General features: G+C 41.2%; 1 long non-coding RNA gene across 5 annotated transcripts in view; it reads right to left on the reverse strand.

The window, feature by feature from the left end:
• Positions 1-24,531, reverse strand: part of LOC140705829 (uncharacterized) — a 132,040-nt gene that overhangs the window by 23,674 nt on the left and 83,835 nt on the right. For all 5 annotated transcript variants that reach the window (XR_013543743.1, XR_013543744.1, XR_013543747.1 and 2 more), the window contains one exon: positions 4,305-4,377. This is a non-coding gene — a long non-coding RNA (uncharacterized LOC140705829). The remainder of the gene's footprint in view (positions 1-4,304; positions 4,378-24,531) is intronic.

Consider the following 24,531-nt stretch of genomic DNA (forward strand, 5'->3'; position numbering starts at 1 on the left):
ATAGAGGAGGAAAATATCTTGGGGAAGGAACAGGCAGGAATTAGAAAGAGGAGATCAGCAATTGAACAGTGTATTGCGGAGAAATATATGTCCTCTCGTGGAAATGGGCCCTATACTACATTCAGAAATTTAAACTCAGCCTTTGATTCTGTCCCAAGAGACATTCTATGGTCAAAATTATACAAAACCTCTATAGATAAGAGACTCCTGTAGCTTATTAAATGTCTTTATCAGGCATCACACTCCGTGTTAGATGTGGTACAGAAGGAAACCTGACAAAACCTATTCAGGCTAATAAAAGGGTTCGACAGGGCCCCCACACTATTTAACCTGTATTTAAAGGATCTGTTTGGGTGGTGTCTTGGAACAGACTTCCATCCTCCTAGACTGGCGGAGACCAAATGCCCCCTACTGCTTTACACAGATGATGCGGTCCTTCTGTCACTATCGAAAATAGGACTTGAACGGCTGAACCGCACATTTATGACCTATTGTGAGAACAACCAATTGGTTCTAAATTTTCTTAAAACCAAAATTATGGTTTTCACTCATTCTGCAACAACTAGAAAATGGACAATTAATGGTTCTTGTATTGAGCAAATAAAACTGCTAAAGTACCTAGGTATTAGATTCCGCCATAAACTTTCCTGGGCTGCCCATAGAGGGACCATAATTCAAGCAACCCAGAGCATGCAGAAAGCTATCTTGCATTTCTTTTCTTTACTAAGGGGGGACAATTTATTCCAGCTGTTATTCAAGTTGTTAAGCTCAAGATTCTGCCCCAACTGTTATATGGTATACCAAGTTGGATCCTAGGATTTCACACATATAGAGAGTGTTCTTTCAAATTTTCTAAGATCCATTCTGGGAATGGCAAGATGCATCCCTGCAGCTGCCTTACGATTAGAGACTGGTCTAACATCACTAGAATGCAGCGCGTGGCTATCTGCTTTTAGATTTTGGAACAAGGTAATACATGGTGATCCATCTACAGTGGACCCTTGACTTACAGACGGCTTGACTTACAGACTTTTTGAGTTACAGACTTCTCTGGCCGCAAAATTTAGGTTTGACTTGCAGACTGAGATTTGACTTACAGACCAGAAAAAAACCAAAATGGAACAAAAACGGCCTGTTACGGGATTAATCGGTTTTCAATGCACTGTAGGTCAATGGAGACTTGACTTACAGACTGTTTGACTTGAGAACCGCCTTCCAATACGAATTAAGTTCTCAAATCAAGACCCCACTGTATGGGATATCTTAACCTTCTACAGAAATATTCCATAACAGCTCATGGCTTAAAGCTTTTCCAGCCCAACAGCATCTATTAGGGCTCTCTTTTGACTTTCTTTATGCCCAGGAACCCAAGGCAGCCAAATCTATCTTAGAAAAGCAGATCCAGGACATTGACTTCCATTTCAATGCCTTGCAAAACGTGCTCCATCTTGCACCTTGGCCTGAACTATAATTTCTCCCAAAGTGCTAGGTATTTAGAGAATTTGATTATCCCAAAATACAGGCACGTCTTTTGAGGAGCCTGATTTAATTGTCTCCAATCCGCAGTTTTAAATGGGTGATATTCTGGCACAAGATTGTGCCCTTGTAAGGATGCAGAATTTGTACCTTTGACGCGCGTCCTTTTGGAGTGTATCAAATTCCTCAAGCCCATAATGAATGTCTTTGAGGTAGGACTCTGATTTGGGATACAAAATATTTCTGAAGTGACACAAACAAGATAACCACTGAATCAGTGGCCAAATTCCTTCTCTCTGCTCAAAGAATACGAAAAACAATCTTGACCTGTACCTAACCCCGTCGTAATGGAAACAACAAAAATAAAAAAGCAATATATGGATAAACTGTTTTATTAATTTTCACTGTTTTAACTGCCTTGAAATGTTGTAATTGCTTCCATCTACTTTAAATATTACATGTATGTATTTTAATGGGTCGGAGACCACAGAATTAAAATTGATTGATTGCATATATTAATATTAAAAACAATATATGGGTAATCTATCTCAGTGCTTCTTAACCTTTGTTACTCGGATGTTTTTGAACTGCAACTCCCAGAAACCCCAGCCAGCACAGTTGGTGGTGAAGGCTTCTGGGAGTTGCAGTCCAAAACTCCTGAGTAACCCAAAGTTAAGAACCAGTGATCTATCTTATTACTTTATAGTGGTTTAACTGTCTTGAAATGTTTTAGTTGCTTCTTCTTTTTTTAAATATTATATGTATATATTTTATGGGTCAGAGGTCGCAAATAAAGATTAATTGATTGATAACATGTCAGTCCATTTATCATAACACAAACCCAGAGTCCATAGTAATAGTTTGCTTCATAAATCAATCCCACAGAGAAGCTCCTTCTTCTCTTCATTCGACCATCCCTCCCACCAAACAGTCTTCTGAGGCTGTTTGCTTTATTGCCCCTTGTGGCCAATTAGAGATTAGCTTCTACAGGTTTCTTCTCTAGCATTTTATTTCCACAGCTGTATTAAATCTAACTGGTAAGCAGGTTGCTAGCACAGCTGTAGTATTTGATCAGATTCTTTCTACAAACTTTGATTATCAATTTCTACAGCGATGTTCTAGACCTGACACTACTGGTCCCTTGTGGATGTCTTTCTCGATTTACCCTTGTCCTAGTTTTCAAAGTTTTCCCACACCAGGAAGTAAAACAATTAGTTTTTAAGATGCCACAATGCTTTCATTGTCTTTAATTTTCTTTTGGTTTTGCTGACTTGCTAGCATAGAATAACATGGCTTCCACTTCCAAAACCACACAAGAATGAATATTTCCTGATTATGCCCCAATTGTTTGCCCTCCTCACTGCACAACCTCAGGGAGTTTGCCTTTCATAAGTAATCACTTGATCACTACTCTTTCCTTTCTCAGTAGTTCTGTTTTGCACATGCTGGACACAGTTTTGCAGTGCCTGTTTGCATAATACTCCCTTCTTTTCATTTCAGCCTGAACTTTAATGCATTGCTTTGTCCCTGCTTTTTTGCTCAACAGAATTTATTGCAATTTGCTATTGTTCACTGCTGAAACAGGATATATACCAATGATAATTTTGCATCTCCTTCAAGCAGACATCCTTGAATTAATATCAGGCCAAATGAAATAGTGTTTCATGGTCACATTGAGAGCTTGGAAGAAGTTGTCACATCTTCAACATAAAGTATATCTTTTTGATATTGTTTATATTAATAATCTATTGTTTATAAATTGCCATTTCTTTATTTGAATAAACTTTGGGATTTTTTAAACCCATATCTTGAGTGTGAGAATGGCAGTCCGAAAGGGAGAATGCTATAGAGAAGTCCAAAGTGGGGACCAGAATTATCCTTTGATAGGTATTTGAATAAAACGTTCATAGAAAAGTTCTGTAAGCTCAGACATAGAACGTGTCTGTTCATATTAAACGAATACATTAAGACTGGATCCAACCAAAGTTGTTGGAATTTCAGCTTGAGTTAATACAAAACTATAGGCTTAATTAAATAATTGGCTGTTTACACTATTAATGATAAAAATTATTGCAAGCATACATTAATTTAAAAACTGAGAGACAATCTGGATAATGGCCGTATGGATTATGAATTTTTGACTATAGTATTTTCATATACTTTTCTTATATTTTTCTTAAAAGCCTTCTTGTAGCAAAGGTATAGACAGAGCAATGTCACAGTGGGAAATCATTCATTTTATTTCTATCCTACTTTTCTTACCTACCAGAGACCCAAGGCAGCTTATTGCTAGAAGATCCCAGAACACGATTGTATGATCTGAGGATTGCCGGGTGAGCACTCTCATTTTAAAAAATAATAATCACTAAAAAACTCTACCGAAATCTCCCCTAGTTTGGCTGAGATCAAAAGTAGACCGTCTGCTAAAAATATGCAGCATTTGGTACTGATTTGAAACCCAGCTCAAATGTTACCTATATTTTTTTTCTTTGGGCTGCCTGCATTTGTAGAATTTCCTTATAGAATATTGACAATTATTGCTCCACTCCTGTGCAGCCATAACTAATAATATAATAATCACTCTCACAGTCATCTCTCCCTAAAGGGATAATTATCTCAGCCAAGGAGTCACTGTGTTTGCAAAACTACCAATTTACACCAAAGTACATGGTGTAGGTTCTTTAGGGCTAGAAGTGCATAGTACATGCTCCACAAACAAGCCCAACCTAAAAGAGAACACTTGCCAACTTACAAGGTAGCAAATCATTGACTATATGGTTGCTTTGATAGAACAATAGCCTAGTCAGGCAGGATCTCTCAATACTTACAGTAGCAATTAGTGACCTTCTCAAGTCCTCACTGGATTTAGGTGCAAGTCGTGCTGTTCAAGAGACCACTTCTCTGTTGAAGAATTATATTTGTTTAATTAACAAAGTAGTTGCATTAGAATACAGTTGTAGCTTTAAAAGGCATAAACATTAGGCACCTCCAGCAGTTACAATGATTAAAATAAGTAAAATAATAAGTAAAATAATAACAACTAAAATTAAGCTAAGTAACCATCTTTGCACTCTCTATATGTCAGTATCTAGAGAAGCTGGCTATTTCTCCCCCCTCTTCTCCTTCAAAAAAAATAACCTCTGAAATTCCACAACATTCACGAACAAATGAACAAGGATCACATACATGAACCATGTTCTACATACCTTTGGTCACCTTTTTTATGACACTTCCAAGCTGTTAAACAATTAAGAGCAAGTGGGTGTAAAAGAGTTCACCTCCCACATTTCACAGGAGAAGATCCGAGCCCAGGTGAATTATCTTTCCCCTATTAAGTAGTATGCTATGTTTCATCTTCTCTGGGCCTCTTTGGCCTTGCTCCCTTATCTTTATTTCTGGCAGCAGAATTCTAACAACAATCTCATGAGACCATTTCAGTGCTTTCAAATCTATCTTTCACAGAACCTAACAGACTCCATCTTTGTATGACTACAAGTCCCAGTTTCCTTCTGTTTCCTCACAATCACATGCTGTCAAGTCAATTCTCATTCATGATGTGGACCAGCTAAATTTACAGTTAAATTCAATTTTAGTACAATGACCTCTCTGAAAGGTAATATTTGGAGAAGGTGTTGAGAATGATAACTAGTCCTGAGCTAAAAGATGTTTTTTCTGAAAAGCATTCTGAGAGTTATCAACACCTGGGCACAAGGAGAACAATATGGAAGGAAATGTAGGTCCCCAAGATGCTCAAGGGCCCGAGAGTGAACAAAGTAGGATTATTTACACCCAACTACATGATCAGTGCTTCCTCTCAGCTAAATCCAACCAGACAATTTTCAATAAGCTGCATGATCTAAAGAAAGAAATCACTGATATTAAATCAATACTACAATGCATTGCTGACATGATAAAGTTGGGGATTCTAAAAGCAGCACCTCCCTCAAACCCTCGCAATACTGAACAGAGAGGACTTCAGGTAAAAAAGGAGCTGGGCACGAAAGATCAAACACAAAAAGATAACTCCCCAGCCTTTAAAGGTCAGAGTTACCTACAGCTATTGGAAAAAACCAACTCAGAACTGAATGCCCAACTCTGGGATGACCCTAAAGGCTTGGGCAGACGCATATGACCGAAGTGAAGACACAGAGGGAGCTGACGTTACATCCTCCAATCTAGAGCTAATAACCATAGATGAATGGTGGGGAAATACCCAAGAAGAACCCTATCCTCAGCATCCACTTCATGTGACAGCATGCAAGAAAAATATACAGATAGAAAACCCCCAATGGTCAGCAACCTCAGACAGTGAAGAGTCCACCCCGGTTGAAACCCCATCATCCAAGCCCATGAACCATATCACCATCTATAACTGGCCACTAAGAAAATCAAATGGCACCTGGGCCTCCAATTCAGAAGTATTACAGAAAATAAGAGAAATTCTGGGCAAGGGTTGGGATGCTCAAACGAACACAAAATGTTACTGTATTTATCCCAGTAAGCCCGGGCAACTAAGAGGCAGGGTACACGTGATCTTCACCAATAGTAAACAGGTCCATCATTTTTGGAGCCTGTTATTCAAGTTTGAAAAAATAGCAGCATCATTCAAATGGGGAATACATACAAGTTATTCAAATATCAACTTCAGACCCATCACAAAATTGGACACCCACAAACTAGCAAATACGTCCCGAGAAATTCAGGTTCCAGAACAAAGAGAGGAGGGAAGGAAGATAACAGCTGAAAATCCCAGCTACGACCTGTATAGATACAGGGCTGAAGCTTCCACCATTTACAGCAGATCACCTTCCAAAACCAAATCAGATGGCAGAGGAAAAGATACGCACACCAATTTTGCAACCTTTCCAAACAATATCCCAATTAACATGCCCCGTGATCCTACAAGCAAAATAAAAAACCAGAGTAATCAGGTGAAAATGCTCTCAAAGGTATCTTTCAAAAGGTATTATATCCTCCAGAAATGACAGAACACACCATCCATACAAAGAGAAAATACATCCAGCCTGCTCAATTGGAACTATTTCCAACTCCAACTGAGTCGCATATGGGTAATAGCTATGCCCCTTTAGTAGCTTATCCCCAACATCCAAAACATGGCAGCAAGGATTTATATCAAAAACTGTATGAAACCTGATAAAATGTAACCTCAACATGGCCCTCCCCCCTCGGAGGGAGCAGGGACCTATTGTTATGGTCCGCCCTGAAAGGCTAATGGATCTGATTGGATTCCAGGATGCTATGAGAGGTGTTACGGCTGACCTGGCTTGCGCTCCTGTCGAGGCTCTGACCAGCAGCTGGTTTACTGCGGCGGCTAGGGCTGTAGATATGATCGCACCTAAACGCCCTCTCCAACGCAGAGCCCACCCGATGCCCTGGTTTAACCAGGACCTCAGGGCATGGAAGCAGATTAGGAGACGGCTAGAGCGCAAATGGAGAAAGGATCCGACGGATTATAATTGGATAGCTGTTAAGGTCGCCACTAACCTTTACCTGGCTAAGGTAAAGTCTGCCAGTGGAGCATACTTCGCTAACTGGATAAGCGAAGTGTCCAACCAGCAGGCGGAATTATTCCGTATAGTGCGCGACCTATCCAGAATTGGTCCGGGTGATGGGCCTCCCCCTAGTTTTTCACCGGACCAATTTGCAGCATTTTTAAAAGCTAAAGTGGAGGCCATCCGCCGGGACCTGTCTCCTTTTTTGAACACAGTGAGTCAAGCTGAGATGTCCAGCGCTCCGTCTTGCCCAGTAATTTTTGATTCCTTTAGCCTGTCACGCCTGACACTGTGGCCAGGGCGCTTGATCGCTGTCGTGCCACCACCTCCTCCCTTGACCCTTGCCCTGCCTGGCTAATCAAAGTGGCCACGCCTACAACAACGGAATGGGCCACTGTAATAATTAATGGATCTTTCCTGGAGGGCAAATTCCCATCTGCCCTCAAGGAGACACTCATTAGGCCCATTAGGAAGAAACCAAGTTTGGCAGCGGATGAAATTGGCAACTACAGGCCCATCGCCAACGTTTCTTTCCTAAGCAAGGTAGTTGAGAGGGTGGTGGCCAACCAGCTTCAGGAGCACCTGGACGAAACAGATGCATTGGATCCGTTTCAGTCGGGCTTCAGGCCGCACCATGGTACAGAAACGGCATCGGTCGCCCTGTGTGATGGTCGCCCTCCTATTGAGGGAGGCCGACAGGGGAAAAGTGTCCCTGCTGGTCTTTGATACCATTGACCACGGTATCCTCCTAGGGAGGCTCTCTGAGCTGGGAATTGGGGGCCTTGCATTGGCCTGGCTCCGTTCCTTCTTGGAGGACCGTCCCCAGAGAGTACAGCTTGGGGAGAGTGTTTAGGCCCCGTGGAGTCTCAATTGTGGGGTTCCACAGGGGTCGATTATCTCCCCAATGCTGTTTAACATCTATATGAGGCCACTGGGAGGGGTCATCCGGGGGTGTGGAGCTCGGTGTCATCAGTACGCTGATGATAATCAGCTCTACATCTCCTTTCCACCTACCGCAGGTGATGCCATTCTGTCCCTTCAGCGCTGCCTGGGGACCATACTGCAATGGATGCAGGAGAATGGGCTGATTCTGAACCTGGACAAGACGGAGGTACTAAGGGTGGGTGTTCCCACAGTGGGGGGTTTGGGAAACTTCCTCTCCTTTGGGGGGGGGTGACCCTCCCTGCCTCCCAGTTTGGGGATCCATCTGGACCCGGCACTCACTATGGAATCCCAGGTGGCATCCGTGGTCCGAACCGCCTTCTATCATCTTAGGCGGATAGCCCAGCCGCGGCCCTATCTTGATGTTGGGGCCCTCACTACCTTGGTGCATACACTCGTAATCTCAAGATTAGACCACTGTAATGTGCTCTACGTGGGGCTGCCTTTGAGGCTGCTGCGGAAACTTCAGGAGGTGCAGAATGCCGCGGCCAGACTCCTCACTGGTGTGAAAAAATACCAACACATTTCGCCCACTCTGGCTGCATTGCATTGGCTGCCCATCCCATTCCGCATCGACTTCAAAGTGTTGATGCTTACGTATAAAGCCCTAAACGGCTTAGGGCCTCGATACTTGGCGGAACGCCTACTTCCACCAAGATCTACCCGTGTCACTCGTACGAGCCAGGAGGTGAGGCTGAGGAGCAGTAATACATAAATAAATAAATGAATAAATAAATACATAAATACATAAATACATAAATAAATAAACAAACAAACAAACCGGCCAAATATCTAACGTCTTTGGACATTAAAGGAACTAGAAGAGCCTTTACTTTGGCAAGGTGTTTGGCCCTCCCCTCTGCTGTACTAGAAGGGAAGTATAAAAATACCCCTTTTGCTGAAAGGCTATGCTCCTGCCAGCTGAGGGAGATTGAGACCATACAGCATATGTTCTTCACCTGCCCATTGTATGAAGCAGTGCGAAAAGAGACTATAACCCCTTTAATAAATATATTTCCAGGACGTTCGGAGGAAAATAGGCTTGAGTTCCTTCTCTCAGATGTTGATGTGCAGATCACCTGTCAGGTTGCGAGGTTCTGTGTAGCAATACTTTGACTGCGGAAGTTAAATACCAATTAGATTGCAGTTCCCAGTTGTATGTATGCCAACATGTTCTAATGGAATACTGAAAGTTAGAAATTTTAATGTTTTATAAGGTTTTATACTTATGTGACTGGTCTAAGGACCATAAATAAACTATTATTATTATTTATTATTACACTGGCATGGTGACATTCAGGATAATTATTAGGTTTCAAAATTGTTTTAATTAAATATAGCAATAGTAAAAATTACACAATGCTGTAAGAAAGATTTAAAGGAAAAAAAAAACAGAAACCAGATCCCAGACCAACCTCATGGCTTGCCAGAGTCACAGGCTCAGGAGGAGATATTATTGCATTCATTCCATTTATTAAAGGTATACATTTCCACTTTAAAACTTTTCAGGTGGCAACTGAAAGGTAAATAATAGAGAAAATGTCCTGGGATTGAGATCATCAGATTCACATTATTTTTCATTGACTACATGATGCATAATTCAATGTGAATCAGTTTGGAGCTCTTCCGATCAGAGTATTTGCATATGGTCCTGAGGATTCTACTTTTTTCTTTCTTTCTTTTTAGTTCATATATTTGCATAAGTTCAGGTGGTGAGATTGCTTGGGCCAACACAGAACACCCAATGTATAGAGGTGCTAGTAGTTGGTGTTGTTGGGAGAGAGGAATCGGTTCCCCTCAACCAAGCACCCCCTTTAAGGGAGCTGAACTTAAAGGCAATTAAGGCATTGTGATATTCCACTCAAGGAGACTTTGGACCTTCGTTCATAATGCTAATAATACTTTTTATTTTATTTTGAAAGGCTTGGTGCCAGCACTACAACAAAGTTGTGCTAGAGCACCCAGAATGTTGAAAAGAGAAGGGGGAGGGGGAAAATGGTAAGTAAGTAAGTAAGTAAGTAAGTAAGTAAGTAAGTAAGTAAGTAAGTAAGTAAGTAAGTAAGTAAGTAAGTAAGCAAGTAAGCAAGTAAGCAAGTAAGCAAGTAAGCAAGTATATTCACGAAGTCTTTCATGGCCAGTATGTAATGGTTGTTGTGGGTTTTTCTGGCTCTTTGGCTGTGTTCTGAAGGTTGTTCTTCCTAACATTTCGCCACTCTCTGTGGCTAGCACCTTCAGAGGACAGCACTCTGTGTTCTGGTGTAGTTTGCTTGGGAGTGGAGTATTTATGGCTGTGAGATAGGCTTTTGTCTTTTTCTGTAGATGGGCGATTAGTGTATCTTGTTGTGGGTGTATTATTGTGATAAGGAGCAGAGACTTTCTGTCACTGTGGTTGCTGCGTGTCATTAGCTGGTCTTTTGTGTGTAGTGATACCCTCTCCTTGTGGCTGGGTAGAGTTTGTTGACCTTTTGCACACTGTATCTTCTTTTATTACTGGTAGGGTATATTTATATGCTTACTACAAGTAATACACCTGCTCTTGTCAGATAATGGTTTTTACTAAATAGAGTTACAAAGAACTCTATTACATGGAAACTTATTAGCAGAGAGGAAAGAGAGACAGAAGATAATTACAAATTTCTTCTCTCCCAAAAAGGAGGGCACTAAAAATATCAATGAAATTACAACGATATCATCACCAGCCCCCAATCTAGACTGGTCAGTTGAGTATCAATGTTCAATAATAGAAACTGTCAGCAAACACGGGTCCAAAAACACGTGTAAGCCTGGACAGAGAGCAATCAGGAGTTTGCACATGCTAAAATGGGCTGAGTGAGTCCAAACTCAGCTAGCCAAGATACAACACTCCTTCTCACAGATCTGCCCACATAAGAACACCCTGGTACTCTCAGATATTATTATGAAAAGGTCAAGTGGGCTTTGTAGTCCTTAGACTTAACTTGCACCACTGACAGGACTCTAAGTAAGCTAGGCTGAGGCAGCACTCTCAGATGACCCTATGACAAGTGTACTGTTCAGAAAACCAATTGAGTTTTATAATCTTTATTTTATTAAAGAATAAGCATGTTACTAGGTATCAAAGCCAAATTAAACCAAAGCAAATAAACTAGCATTGTGCTGCTTAGTTACAAAGATGTAGTGAGGCAAAGAAAACATAAAAAATAGAAAAGTGTTCAAAAACCTTACAAAAACACAAAAAGCCATTAAAAAGAATAAAAACAGTTCCACTCCAGGAAATCATTAGTCAAAACAAAATAATCCAAGTAGGTTATAAAAAGGCTATAGTCCTCAGTGATCCTGTAGAACAAGAATCCTGTACTAAAAAGAAAAATTCAGTAAAAGTCCCATTATCCTTAGAAAAGTCAAATCCAGTAAATGTACCATAGTCCTTACAAAATTACAAGAGCATAGTCCATATGGAGTATTCCAAGAAAAGAAGTCCATAAAGAATATACCATAGAACAGTCCATAGAAAATAGTTCATGCATAGTCCTTAGGGAAAAACCCATAAGTCCATAGGTAATCCAGTATAGTAAAGGTTAGTCCCATGTGTCACGAATGACTGAAGGATCGGTCTTGAAAGACAATGTCCATAGGCAAGAAGTTCCTTTTTCAAGAGTAACTGGCAAGGGCTTATCGCACCTTCCCACGATGTCATCCAATCAGAGTTCGTTACTAGGCAAACAGTCCTGTTGCATCACATGACTTCTTTCCCATACGCACCAGATGTTATTTGGGTTACTGTGGTTTATCAAAGAGTCACAACAATTCCCATCTAATCACACAGAGTCCTTTCTCAGGCTTTCAGAATAACATTCTCTCTGCTCGCCTAGAAAACAACTTGTCAGCATAGCAAAGATACTTTATACAAAGAAACAAGATGGAACCTCTCTGGCTCATTTCTTAATTACAAAACCCATATGCCTTAAAAGATTTTAACTCAAAATCCCATCTCATCACAAGCCCCCGGAAGATTAACAAAAATTCTCAAACAATTTAAGTTTTAATTTTGATAACTGAATAAGATGAGATGTCATAATTAAGCAGTAACAAAATAGAGAAACATATTAACTTGAGCATAAAGTAATACATTTCAAATATGATTCTAAAATAGCAAAACAATTGATACATGAGAACTATTATAATTATAGTATTTACCATACATGCGAGAAAATTGCATTAGACACTTCTACTAGTCTGAAAAACAGAAGAACAAGCATGTTAGTATAATTAATCAAATACATCACTCTGCATATGCTCAGATAACACTCTAGTCATCAAACAGTAGAATAGTGAAACCAGGGTTAACATCATAATAACTTGACAAACCAATATACTGATATGAAGTAATAATAGATAAAACACTCTATGTATGCTCAGGAACATTGTCATACAGAATATCAAGAAAATTAAACATCAGAGCTTTAACAATTCTAGCCATTTTCTCCCCTTGCATCTGCACTAAACATCCTAGATAAACAGTGAGCAATTAAAGCCTTCTTTCCAGGTAGATGTTCAACATCAAAATCATACTTTTGCAATCTGAAATACCACTGCATTAATCTTGGGCTTCGATGTCTCTGCTTCTCTAAGAATGTCAAAGCATTTTTGTCTGCTTGAATAATCACTTTCCGTGTACATCCATATATTCTGAAAACATGAAGAGCCCACAAAATTGAATATGTATTTCCCTCCTGAGAGTTATACTTTCTCTCTCTTTCCTTCAACTTTCTGGCCACATAAGCTAAGGGGTGTAAAAAATTAGTGTCATCTGGTTGAAGCAAAATCGCGCTCAAACCACGTTCTGAAAAAGCAGTTTGAATGATCATGGGTTTAGCAAAGTTAGCTGATTGCAAGATTGGTTCTGTTATAAGTAACATCTTTAAACACTCAAAAGACTGGTTGCATTCTCGTGTCCACTGCATTGCAACAGATCTTGCTTTCCTTATTAATTTCTTTAGAGGTGACACCAAATCTCTGTAACCATTAATGCATCCTTGGAAATGGTGAACTAATCTTAAAAATACCAATATCTGTTCTCTTTCTGTAGGAACAGGCCAATCATTAATAGCTTTCACTTTAAAATACTCAGGTAGAGAACAATTTTTTCCAATCAAATATTTTAAATAGGACACCTTCCCATCAAACCAAACACAATGATCCATTTGCACTTTCAATCCTGCGCTCCTCAATCTGCAAAGTACCTTTTCTATATGTTTTACATGTAACATCGGATCAGGGCTGTGAATTACAAAGTTGTCTACATAGCCAATCACGTAATATAAATCACCAAACAATTCATCAACCAATTTCTGAAAAGTAACATAGGTATTTTTCATTCCAGGCGCTAGTTTTCTGAGTTGGTAAATTCCCTGAGGGCAAGTAAATGATGTATAAGGGCGATGTTCCTCTTTAATTAAAATCTGATAAAGCCCTCCTTTTATTCCAATCACAGAAATGTATTCAGCGTTTGCAACAATTTCAACTAACGTCTCAACATTGATTGTAGAGATTGTTTCAGTCTCCGTGAACTTATTTAACTGGCTAAAATCTAACTCCACTTTGAGACCATCCTGTTTGCCTTGACACACTGAAATAGTATTGAATACAGCTGTTCTACATGGTTCAATCACTCCTTCTGAAATAAGACTTTCAACAGTTCCAGACACTAAATTGCCCTTAGTCCCTTCTAGGTCCATAGGAACAGAAACAGCAGTCAAACCATCATTGACTGTAATAAAATGTTTCACCACATGAGTTTCTCCCGGTGAATTCGAGAAGACGTTTTGGTGATTAGTTAACACAGACTCCAATATCTGTCCTGGGCTAAATTGATCAATGCCTTCACCCCTGAATACCTGTATTGCTGAATTAGCTGTGCTATCAGGTTTGGTCACAAGAGGCTGCTGTTTCATCAAAGTTCCCTCGGGAGTACTCTGCATAGCCTCAGAAACAGTATCAGCATTCTCACCACTTCCTTGGAAAATAGGCTGTTGAAAATAAGTATGGTCCCAAACCTCTGCTTTTCTTTCTAAAGATCTTTCTGAGAAGGTTAACTGTGGTACTGGGCCAAAGTTTCCAGATATGATTTCAGTCTCTGGAGAAACATCAGTACTTTGTAATCCCAAAAAGTTAGTGCTTCCCCCTTCATTGGTTGTGTTAGAAACAGTCTCACAATCTGACAGGTTCAAATGCAGCTTTCTATCTTTAAGCAAGCTTACAGAATTAGCTCCACATTCACTTGTACTATTGAAACAATGTGAAAGTCCATGCTGCAAAACCGCTCCACTATCAACTACTATGGCACTTGGCAAAGACTCTGAGAAAACCTTCACTCCTCCAGCCTTCTCAGCAGACTGCTCCGGTACGCTGAGTAGGCCACCCCCCTGGTAAATCTCATTACTCCCAAACTGCCATGAAGTACACGGGGGCCCTGCCAACCTAACAGTGTCTGATTTCACTGTTCCCTCTGGGCTAAGAGAAGGGGGGTTGTTTGAGATCTGACATGCATCAAGATCTGCTGACACAAGTCCTGGCAAAGAATTAAGCTGAGTCTCCATATCATCATCTCGGTATTTCACTCCCCCTTGAACTGCTGTTGCTTCTAAGCTTTCAGTCACAGCAATTGCTTGAATGTTTTGGAAAATCCCTTGCTCTCTCTCTTCTGGCAAACCCATAGTCTCATCCCGAATTATTTCAGAGCTTCTCACCTGTCCTGTGCTCTGAAAAAGAGCTGAGGGTGGTGCTGGGCTGCATTCGAATGCACTGAAGTTCTCTGGAGCACTGCAGTTTTCCCTTGCGTCGTCCGATGCTAATTCCTCCACGGAAACAGCTCGGCAAAGCGATATCTCTTTCTCCTGCATTCCTTTCTCTGCGCGCGACTCCAGGGCCTGTGAATCCTTTGTCTGGATGGGTGATAAATCGCTGTCTCCTCTGGAATGCTCATTAGAATTCCACTGGGCCTCGTTAACTCTTTCCACGCAAGCATCTTGCATCTCAGGGTCGCTCCCAATTGTCTGGAGCGTCTCGTTGCAGTAATCCCCAAATGAACTCTGCTGAGCTTGAAAAAACCTTTGCATCAAGCCAGGTTCTGTGCTTAAAAAAGGTTTTAAAAGTAAGTTTTCCTGGTACAGATGTTCTATAAGCGAATCTCTTTCCCGAATTTTCTGCTTGGCTTGCTCGAAAAATCCCGAAGCCACTTCCAAGATTCTGTCCACAGCTGCCGACTGTTCTTGCTCCCCCATATTCTGCTGGCAATCTAGCCTAGGCTAGGTCAGCAATAAAAACAAAACAAAACTCCAAGAGAGAGAGAAAAAATAAAATAAAAATCTCCTCTGCACCTTCGACCAACTGCTGTCACTCTGCTATCCTAAGATATGCAAAGGGGACAGACAGCTGCCAAAACCAAAATAAAATTAAAAATCTTCTCTGCACCTTTGACCAACTGCTGTCACTCTGCTATCCTAAGATAGGCGAGAGGACAAACAGCTGCCAAAACCAAAATAAAATTAAAAATCTTCTCTGCACCTTTGACCAACTGCTGTCACTCTGTGATCCTAAGATCTGTGAGAGGACAGACAGATGCCAAACCAAAATAAAATTAAAAATCTTCTCTGCACCTTCGACCAACTGCTGTCACTCTGTGATCCTAAGATCTGTGAGAGGACAGACAGATGCCAAACCAAAATAAAATTAAAAATCTCCTCTGCACCTTTGACCAACTGCTGTCACTCTGCTATCCTAAGATAGGTGAGAGGACAAACAGCTGCCAAACTAAAATACTGAAAAATCCAAAAGGAAGAGAAAAGAAAAACTGTGACCACTCTGTGAACCCTAAAGTTACAGAGATGATCAATGACTGAGCTGGGTGCAGATAGATACCTCTAAGGCCAGGTCATCCCGACAGATGCTGAGATCATAGGTCATGACTCTAGGCCAAGCCAGATGCAGCTAGGTACTCTGGCAAATCCTAAGATTATAGGAGTACACTTAGGCCAAAACAAGCTGAATGCAAGTCCCAGAACAAGGTAGCCAGAGTCATTTATGCAATCCTAAGATTGTGAAATGACGTGTTCAACTTGGGTGCTATTGCAGAGGTAGGGTCATCCCTGACAGATCCTAAAATCTTAGGCATGACCTGAGCCAGCACTCCAAAAATAAAGGACATGCATCTTGGAATTACTTCACTACAACGTTGTAACAACCTGCACATGCCTACTGATTAAATCCAATTGTTTCCTAACAGTTTGCTTGTCCCACTGGGAATCTCTTTCTTAAAAGAGCACCCCAGATTCTAACACACATTACCACAGCCTGAAGATTTAACACCTCTCACCACAGCCTAATTGCTGGCAAACAGCGTTTCCTAGGAAGCTACTGTTCACACTCAGGGAAGCACTTAGCTCCTTAAAACATCAGTGTCCCACTGCAATCAAAACTTAGCTTGTGGATCAGAGTCACTCAAGCTGCTAGATAGAACAAAGTTTGGTCATCCTGAGGTACTACAAAACCCAGCACGTGGTCCATCGCGCAGCTGCCACCATGTCAGCAAACACGGGTCCAAAAACACGTGTAAGCCTGGACAGAGAGCAATCAGGAGTTTGCACATGCTAAAATGGGCTGAGTGAGTCCAAACTCAGCTAGCCAAGATACAACACTCCTTCTCACAGATCTGCCCACATAAGAACACCCTGGTACTCTCAGATATTATTATGAAAAGGTCAAGTGGGCTTTGTAGTCCTTAGACTTAACTTGCACCACTGACAGGACTCTAAGTAAGCTAGGCTGAGGCAGCACTCTCAGATGACCCTATGACAAGTGTACTGTTCAGAAAACCAATTGAGTTTTATAATCTTTATTTTATTAAAGAATAAGCATGTTACTAGGTATCAAAGCCAAATTAAACCAAAGCAAATAAACTAGCATTGTGCTGCTTAGTTACAAAGATGTAGTGAGGCAAAGAAAACATAAAAAATAGAAAAGTGTTCAAAAACCTTACAAAAACACAAAAAGCCATTAAAAAGAATAAAAACAGTTCCACTCCAGGAAATCATTAGTCAAAACAAAATAATCCAAGTAGGTTATAAAAAGGCTATAGTCCTCAGTGATCCTGTAGAACAAGAATCCTGTACTAAAAAGAAAAATTCAGTAAAAGTCCCATTATCCTTAGAAAAGTCAAATCCAGTAAATGTACCATAGTCCTTACAAAATTACAAGAGCATAGTCCATATGGAGTATTCCAAGAAAAGAAGTCCATAAAGAATATACCATAGAACAGTCCATAGAAAATAGTTCATGCATAGTCCTTAGGGAAAAACCCATAAGTCCATAGGTAATCCAGTATAGTAAAGGTTAGTCCCATGTGTCACGAATGACTGAAGGATCGGTCTTGAAAGACAATGTCCATAGGCAAGAAGTTCCTTTTTCAAGAGTAACTGGCAAGGGCTTATCGCACCTTCCCACGATGTCATCCAATCAGAGTTCGTTACTAGGCAAACAGTCCTGTTGCATCACATGACTTCTTTCCCATACGCACCAGATGTTATTTGGGTTACTGTGGTTTATCAAAGAGTCACAACAATTCCCATCTAATCACACAGAGTCCTTTCTCAGGCTTTCAGAATAACATTCTCTCTGCTCGCCTAGAAAACAACTTGTCAGCATAGCAAAGATACTTTATACAAAGAAACAAGATGGAACCTCTCTGGCTCCTTTCTTAATTACAAAACCCATATGCCTTAAAAGATTTTAACTCAAAATCCCATCTCATCACAGAAACAAATAAGGAAGATTATGATCCTGACCTGGAGACAGGGTTAGAAGTTGCAAAAAACGCTTTAGATTCCAGTAGGGTAGAAGAGAAGGGGAAAAAGGAGGTAGATGATCTTATGTTAAAACAAATAGATGAATTGGCACAAGGATGCATCCAAAGAGAAAAAGAGCCGTTTCCAAAGCCAGTTAAAGGGAAGAGGAGAGTCTGACACTTATACACTATTCCAGTGGGTAAAAGACATTTTAGAGGAGATGAAGTTAATTAAATTTTTTCTCTACGAATCTTATGAGCTATTAAGTACTCTAACCAACTAACTGAGTTAAAAAGGTAGCAAAGAACAACAACAAGCAAAACCTGATCAAGATATTGCATTGTTACAGGACAATTCTGCCAAAGAGGGTAAAAATTCCAAACAGGAAACCAAGAATAGGGCACAAGAAGGATCTCTTTATGGATGTACAAGTAAAAAAAAAAAATAAAGTTAGCAAAAAAATAAGACCACAAAATCATTAATTAAAAAGCCCAAGAATATTAAGAATGCAAATAAATCAAGAAAACCATCCCAAAAATGAACTATCTTAACCTATTTAAACATCTTGAGATCAACTCAAAAAAAGAGGAAAACTCTTCGAGACCTAAAACTCTGAAAAGTTAGGTACTGGTGAAGTTTGACAAATATACACCAATCAGCAATCACCTCTACCATACAGGATATCAGTGAGGATGGTATAATGAAGCGAGAAATGACCCCTGGATTGATGTGCTGAAGAGCAACATAGAGAAGAACACTCAATCAATAATCCAGCTGACAAAGCCTGAGAACAATGCAACATGGAAGCTGAGACTAATGACTCACACTCTAGCTTTCTGTGGATACCCAAACCCAAAAGGGATACTTAGACAGAATGAGCACAAATGGAATCTGGTAAATATCTTAGAATCCATAATCCCTGAATTAACTTCCAAATCTCAAATTCTAAATGTGGAATATTTGTTCCACAATTACACCCACGCATGGGCAATTGTAAAATTTAAGGATAGTATAATAACCAGTAGGATTTATGGCAGAAGAAAGGATCTAGCTGCAAGAGGTATAACAGTCATTAGGTACTTCCAAAATTGAGCACACCCACTACCCCATATGCAAGGAGAGAGAAAAAGAGAAACCAGTCTATGCCCAGGAGAAGCACACTGATGAGGATCTTATTCAAATTTTAGAAGACCATTCAAATGATGGGTAAAATGCTTATGGTTATCCCACATAAAAATGCAAGGATGATAGCCATACAGCGAAAAAGACCATTCCAGGTGTGATGAAATGTATTTTTCTAATTAGAGATGGGTTATGTAGTCATGACTTAACCATAGAGGAATCCATTTTGAGTCTGACACAGGCTAAGTTCTGGAAAATTACTAGTAGTTATTTTCAGCTTTTCTTATCGCCGCAGCTGGAGAGGAAAACACGGCAGAGTCAAAATATCTCTAACCTGAATGATAAACAATTCTTTGGTGTTGGTGGGAAAGTAGGGCGTACCCTATGCTAATTCTTGCCTTCGTGATTGGGTGAATATGTCAGGAGGGGGCAGGTTGGAGAAATTTACAAGAGGTTGGAAAAAGTAACTTTGAGAGAGAGAAGAGGGTTTTTTGGGATTCTGAAAACATGGCGTCGCATTTCTTTGATCCAAGCGAAGGAACCTAATTCAACAATATGGACTGCGTAAGAATATCGTTTGCTTACCTTAGTTTATAGTTTAGTTTTTGTTTTGTTTTACTAGTTAACTTTTATAGAAGGTGCTGAACCATTATGCTGTTGCTTAGAAATGAACCTGTAGAGAAATGTTTTCTTTGTTCACTTAAATAAACTTATGTTGTTTAATAATTGGCCTTTCTAGTCCTTTGAACAGAACAGTGTCCTTATAGATAATTAATTTGGCTTACGTTACCAAAATTGAGTCATTAAACAGTAAAGATACGGTATTAGGTGATTCCTTTTAATAAAATCGAAACAGACTTTAAATGCAGGCTGCCAAGAGTTCATGTCCCGGGAACTGTGTTGACTCAAGCAGTTTCTTTTCGAATGGGAGTGAATGGGGCCTGGATTTTCCTGTTTCGTGGTTTTTGATCTCATTTATGGGACCAATAACTCACATGGTGGCAGCGGTGTTACGATCCACGGGCCTGATTTGCAACCTGATTTCAGTAGTGTTACGCCTGGGCTTTCTCTTTACACACAGTTTGCTTTGGATTTATCCAGATGCTGTGGTAAATTGAAGCTGAGGGTCAGGCACGGACTGCTTTCAGTTTGAAACAAACCAGCAACACAGCGTGGGTTGTCCTGCTAACTGGTTAAATATTTTTTTTTCTCTGCTCTATTTCTTTTCAACTGAAGCCCTGGCTGAAAAGGGTCAGTTGTGGGGGCGGATTCTGTTAAAGGACTAGGTGTAAATTTCTAAAGTAAGCTTTTTCGTTGCTAGGCACAGCTAAGGCACAGCACCTTATCAGGGTTTTCAGGGCAGTTTTATGGCTGGCGGTAATTTATTGCCGAAACAGTGGGAGGTTTACAGCTTAGCGGCTGCAAGCAGTCAGCATGGCTCAGCATGTTACTGAGAGGAGAACTGGCCGGAGGAAAACATCCAGCGAATTGAGGTTGTTGATGGAAGAATCGGAGGGGGAACAATCAATTGTGGAAGATTCGGTTGAAGAAGACCAATTGGATTTACAAATGGATGGGTACCCCCAGGAGTTTGACCCATTGCCTATTCCAAGCCGGAGAAATTCCAGAGGGCGAGCGGAGGAGCAACATCCCCGACCTACAGAGGAAGCCGTTGGTGAGAAACCGTCTGGTGCGGGGGGGCGGAATCCACCCACACCGATGCCCGCGACTGAGGAACTGACCCAGCTGGTTGCAGATCTAGTAAGGTCCCAAAAGGAGTTTGTTAACACTTTGAATCAGGCTGAGAAAGTGAAGAATAAGTGCAGGGAGCAAAAAGTGCAAGAGCTGCAGGAAAAGAGAAAGGCCAAACAGGCAATTAAAGACTCTATAGCCAGTGTGGATAGGGGAAGTCTACCTAGATACCAGGAGGGCGATTGTGTGTTGAGCTTCCTTAAGAATTTCGAGCAATCTTGCCAAGATTTGGAGATACCTAGAGAGTGGCTTCCCAAACTCCTTCGTCCACAAATTTGCGGTCAGCTCGCCACAATCGTGGCCAAAGTGGCTGAGGAAGATTATGATTGGTCTGAATTAGTTTGCGTTATTAAACAGCGATATGGTTATACAAAAGAGCTATTGAGGCAGAATTTTAGGAAAATCAAAAAACTGCCTAATGAGAGTTATGCAGCTTTAGCTGACAGGCTGGAATTTTTAGGAGACCAATGGCTGGACTCTTTGAAAATCAGATCTGTAGCAGATATGAGAAAGGCATTATTCATGGAGCAATTTATGAACTTGGTCCCTTTAGAGTTGAGGAGTTCTTTACTAGAGAGAGAATTTAAAGACCTCCAATCCCTTGCGCTGAGGACTGACGAATTGTTATCATTTAGAAAGCCGGAACCAGCGCCTAGAGCCAGAGCAGAGGCGCCTAGAGCAGAGGCACCTAAGAGACAAAGCCAGCCTGACTTTAAAAAGCCTTACCATCAAGAGTATAGGCAGACTTCAACTGATCAGCGCAGGAGTTTAGCTCCAAATCAAAGCAGACCCACTTTTGCTTGTTTCAAATGCGGTGGCCCTCATCTACAAAAGGACTGTGCATTATCTCAAGGACCCCCTAGTCAAGCTAGGAAGTCAGATGTTAGGACACCGGTACCAGCGCCACGCAAATCCAAGGGAGGCACACCCAAAGTATCTCTGGTAAGCCCTAACACCCCAGAGAGTCAACAAGTACCAACTCAAAGCCAGACTGTCATGGGCACAGTGCCTAGACAGAATCAACCCAGTGGGAGTACTACCGCTTCACTAGCCAGTGATAGACAGGCAGCGGTAAATTACTATGTGCCTCAAATATTAGACGTTCGTGGAGGAGAACAAGCAGGAGTTATAAGACAGTCTCCACAGGGGAAAAAGTATACCCTAATGGACCCGGGTTGCGTAATCCCTGAGTCTCAGAAAGAATGGGCTATGAAGACTTATTCTGAAGAGGTGATTTTGTATACTGATAAGGAACAGGTGGTTCTAAATGCTTACAGTGATTCTGGTGCTGAACTTTCTTCCATATCCCGAAAATTTTTGCACCCAGAACTGATTTTGGACAATTTAAGGTTACCCATTAGGACCTATGGTTCAGGAGAGGCGGGAGAACAACATATTCCTCTCGCGTTTGTGGAATTATCGTTCAAAAATTGGCGTGGTACTAAACTTTGCCTCACTCATGAGGGGAAACCTGACTTCTTGCTGGGAAATGACCTCACCTATTTGAATTTTAAGCAGAGTCAGGAAGGTCCTGCTGTTAAAGTGGTTACCCGTTCCCAAACCCAAAAAGCAGAGACTGGGAGTGTTTCTGATGAAGCTGTCCCTACTACAAACTTAGACCAGCAGCAACATCTAGTGGCAGAACAAGATAATGCAGCTAATACAGAAGTGGAAATAGAGGAATCAGTGCCTATGGGGTCAGCTGAGTTTAAAGTGAAGCAAATGACTGATCCCTCACTAGCTTCCTTGGCCAAATCGCCTCCTTTAGCAGACTGCCAATTTGTGAGCAGATGTCTATAGTACACCTACTGGAATGCCTACTTTGAAGAATTTGGGACAGCCATCAAATACCAATGAAGACCTAGCAAACCATCAATTGCCCGTACCTGGCTCCCCAGTAGTGACAGAGACAAAGGACAGTGTTAAACCCCCTCTGGAGTCCATAATAACAATAAACAAAAGGACACTCAATTCTAACTTGACAGTGCCTGTGAACCGTCCTGAGCTGTGCCTGATAGGTGAGGCACCTCTAGATGAAGCCCAGAAACTTTCCTGATATTACTAAGATAAATTGACAAACCCTGCAGCATAATGATAGCATAGCTAGAATCTGTTCCAGACAACCTGATACCTATCCATGGGATAAAGAGGAGATCTTGAATGTAACACATGATCAACTCAAAGTTATCTCATGGAACATAGCAGGGTGGACCTTGAAGCAAAACGATCCCAACATTCTGGAACATCTGAGGGCTCATCTATGGGACATCTTAACTTTCGACAGAAATATTCCATAGCAGCTCATGGCTTAAAGCTTTTTCAACCAACTGCATCTATTAGGGCTATCTTTTGACTTTCTTTATGCCCAGGAACCCAAGGCAGCCAACTCTATCTTAAAAAAGCGGATCAGGGACATTGACTTCCAGAATTCCATTTCAATGGCTTGTAAAACATGCTCCATCTTGCACCTTGGCCTGAACTATAATTTCTCCCAAAGTACTAGGTATTTAGAGAATTTGATTATCCCAAAATACAGGCACGTCTTTTGAAGAGCCTGATTTAACTGTTTCCAATCCGCAGTTTTAAATGGGTGATATTATGGCACAAGATTGTGCCCTTGTAAGGATAGCGAAATTGAAACTTTCAAGCATGTCCTTTTGGAGTGTACTTTTTACAGAAGTGAGTGTATCAAATTGATACTGTATTGAGCCACTTAGAACAACAGGGAACTTATGCGAGGCTGTTGTTTGTGGATTATAGCTCTGCTTTTAATACCATTCTACCAAATAGGTTCTTTTTAAAAATGATCAACCTGGGATTACCTCAGGAGATCTGCATGTGGATAAAGGATTTGATGACAGATAGGCCACAGTCAGTAAGGATAGGATCTCACCATTCTTCTACTCTGGTACTAAGTACAGGAGCTCCCCAGGGCTGTGTGCTAAGTCCCTTCCTCTATTCCCTGTACACACATGATTGCACCCCACTGTATAGTAGTAGGCATCCTTCAGTCTCGAAAGACTATGGTAGCGTGCTCTGTATGGAGGACTTGGAACAGCGTCTAGTGTGGCTGAGGAGGCCAATTCGAGAGTTACAATCTCTTCCACACTGAAGACAAATCCAATCTGTCCCCTGTCCAGCTCCCTGGTTTTGCTTCCTTTGTGACTTCCTCTTTGCCTCAGCCTGCTGGACAAGGGTCTCTTCAAATTGGGAGAGGCCTGCCTCCAGGCTGAACGATCAGATGTCAGAGTTTCCCATCTGTTGAGGTCTATTCCTAAGGCCTTCAGATCCTGCTTGCAGATATCCTTGTATCGCAGCTGTGGTCTCCCTCTGGGGCGATTTCCCTGCACTAATTCTCCATATAGGAGATCCTTTGGAATCCGACCATCAGCCATTCTCACAACGTGCCCAAGCCAGCGTAGACGTCGCTGTTTCAGTAATGTATGCATGCTGAAAATTCCAGCTCGTTCTAGGACTACTCTATTTGGAACTCTGTCCTGCCAGGTGATACCAAAAATCCGTCGGAGGCAACGCATATGGAAGGTGTTCAGCTTCCTCTCCTGCCGGGCACAAAGGGTCCAGGACTCGCTGCAGTACAGGAGTGTGCTCAGGACACAGGCTCTATAGACCTGGATCTTGGTATGTGTTGTCAGTTTCTTATTGAGCCATACTCTCTTTGTGAGTCTAGAGAACATGGTGGCTGCTTTCCCAATGCGTTTATCCAGCTCGACATCTAGAGAGAGGGTGTCAGAGATGGTTGAGCCAAGGTACACAAAGTCATGAACAACCTCCAATTCTTGTGTGGAGATGGTAATAGAGGGAGGTGAGTCCACACCCTGGCCCATGACTTGTGTTTTCTTCAGGCTGATTGTTAGTCCAAAGTCTTGGCAGGCCTTGCTGAAACG

Source organism: Pogona vitticeps, chromosome 3 (genome assembly GCF_051106095.1).
Source record: "Pogona vitticeps strain Pit_001003342236 chromosome 3, PviZW2.1, whole genome shotgun sequence".
Classification (NCBI taxonomy): domain Eukaryota; kingdom Metazoa; phylum Chordata; class Lepidosauria; order Squamata; family Agamidae; genus Pogona; species Pogona vitticeps.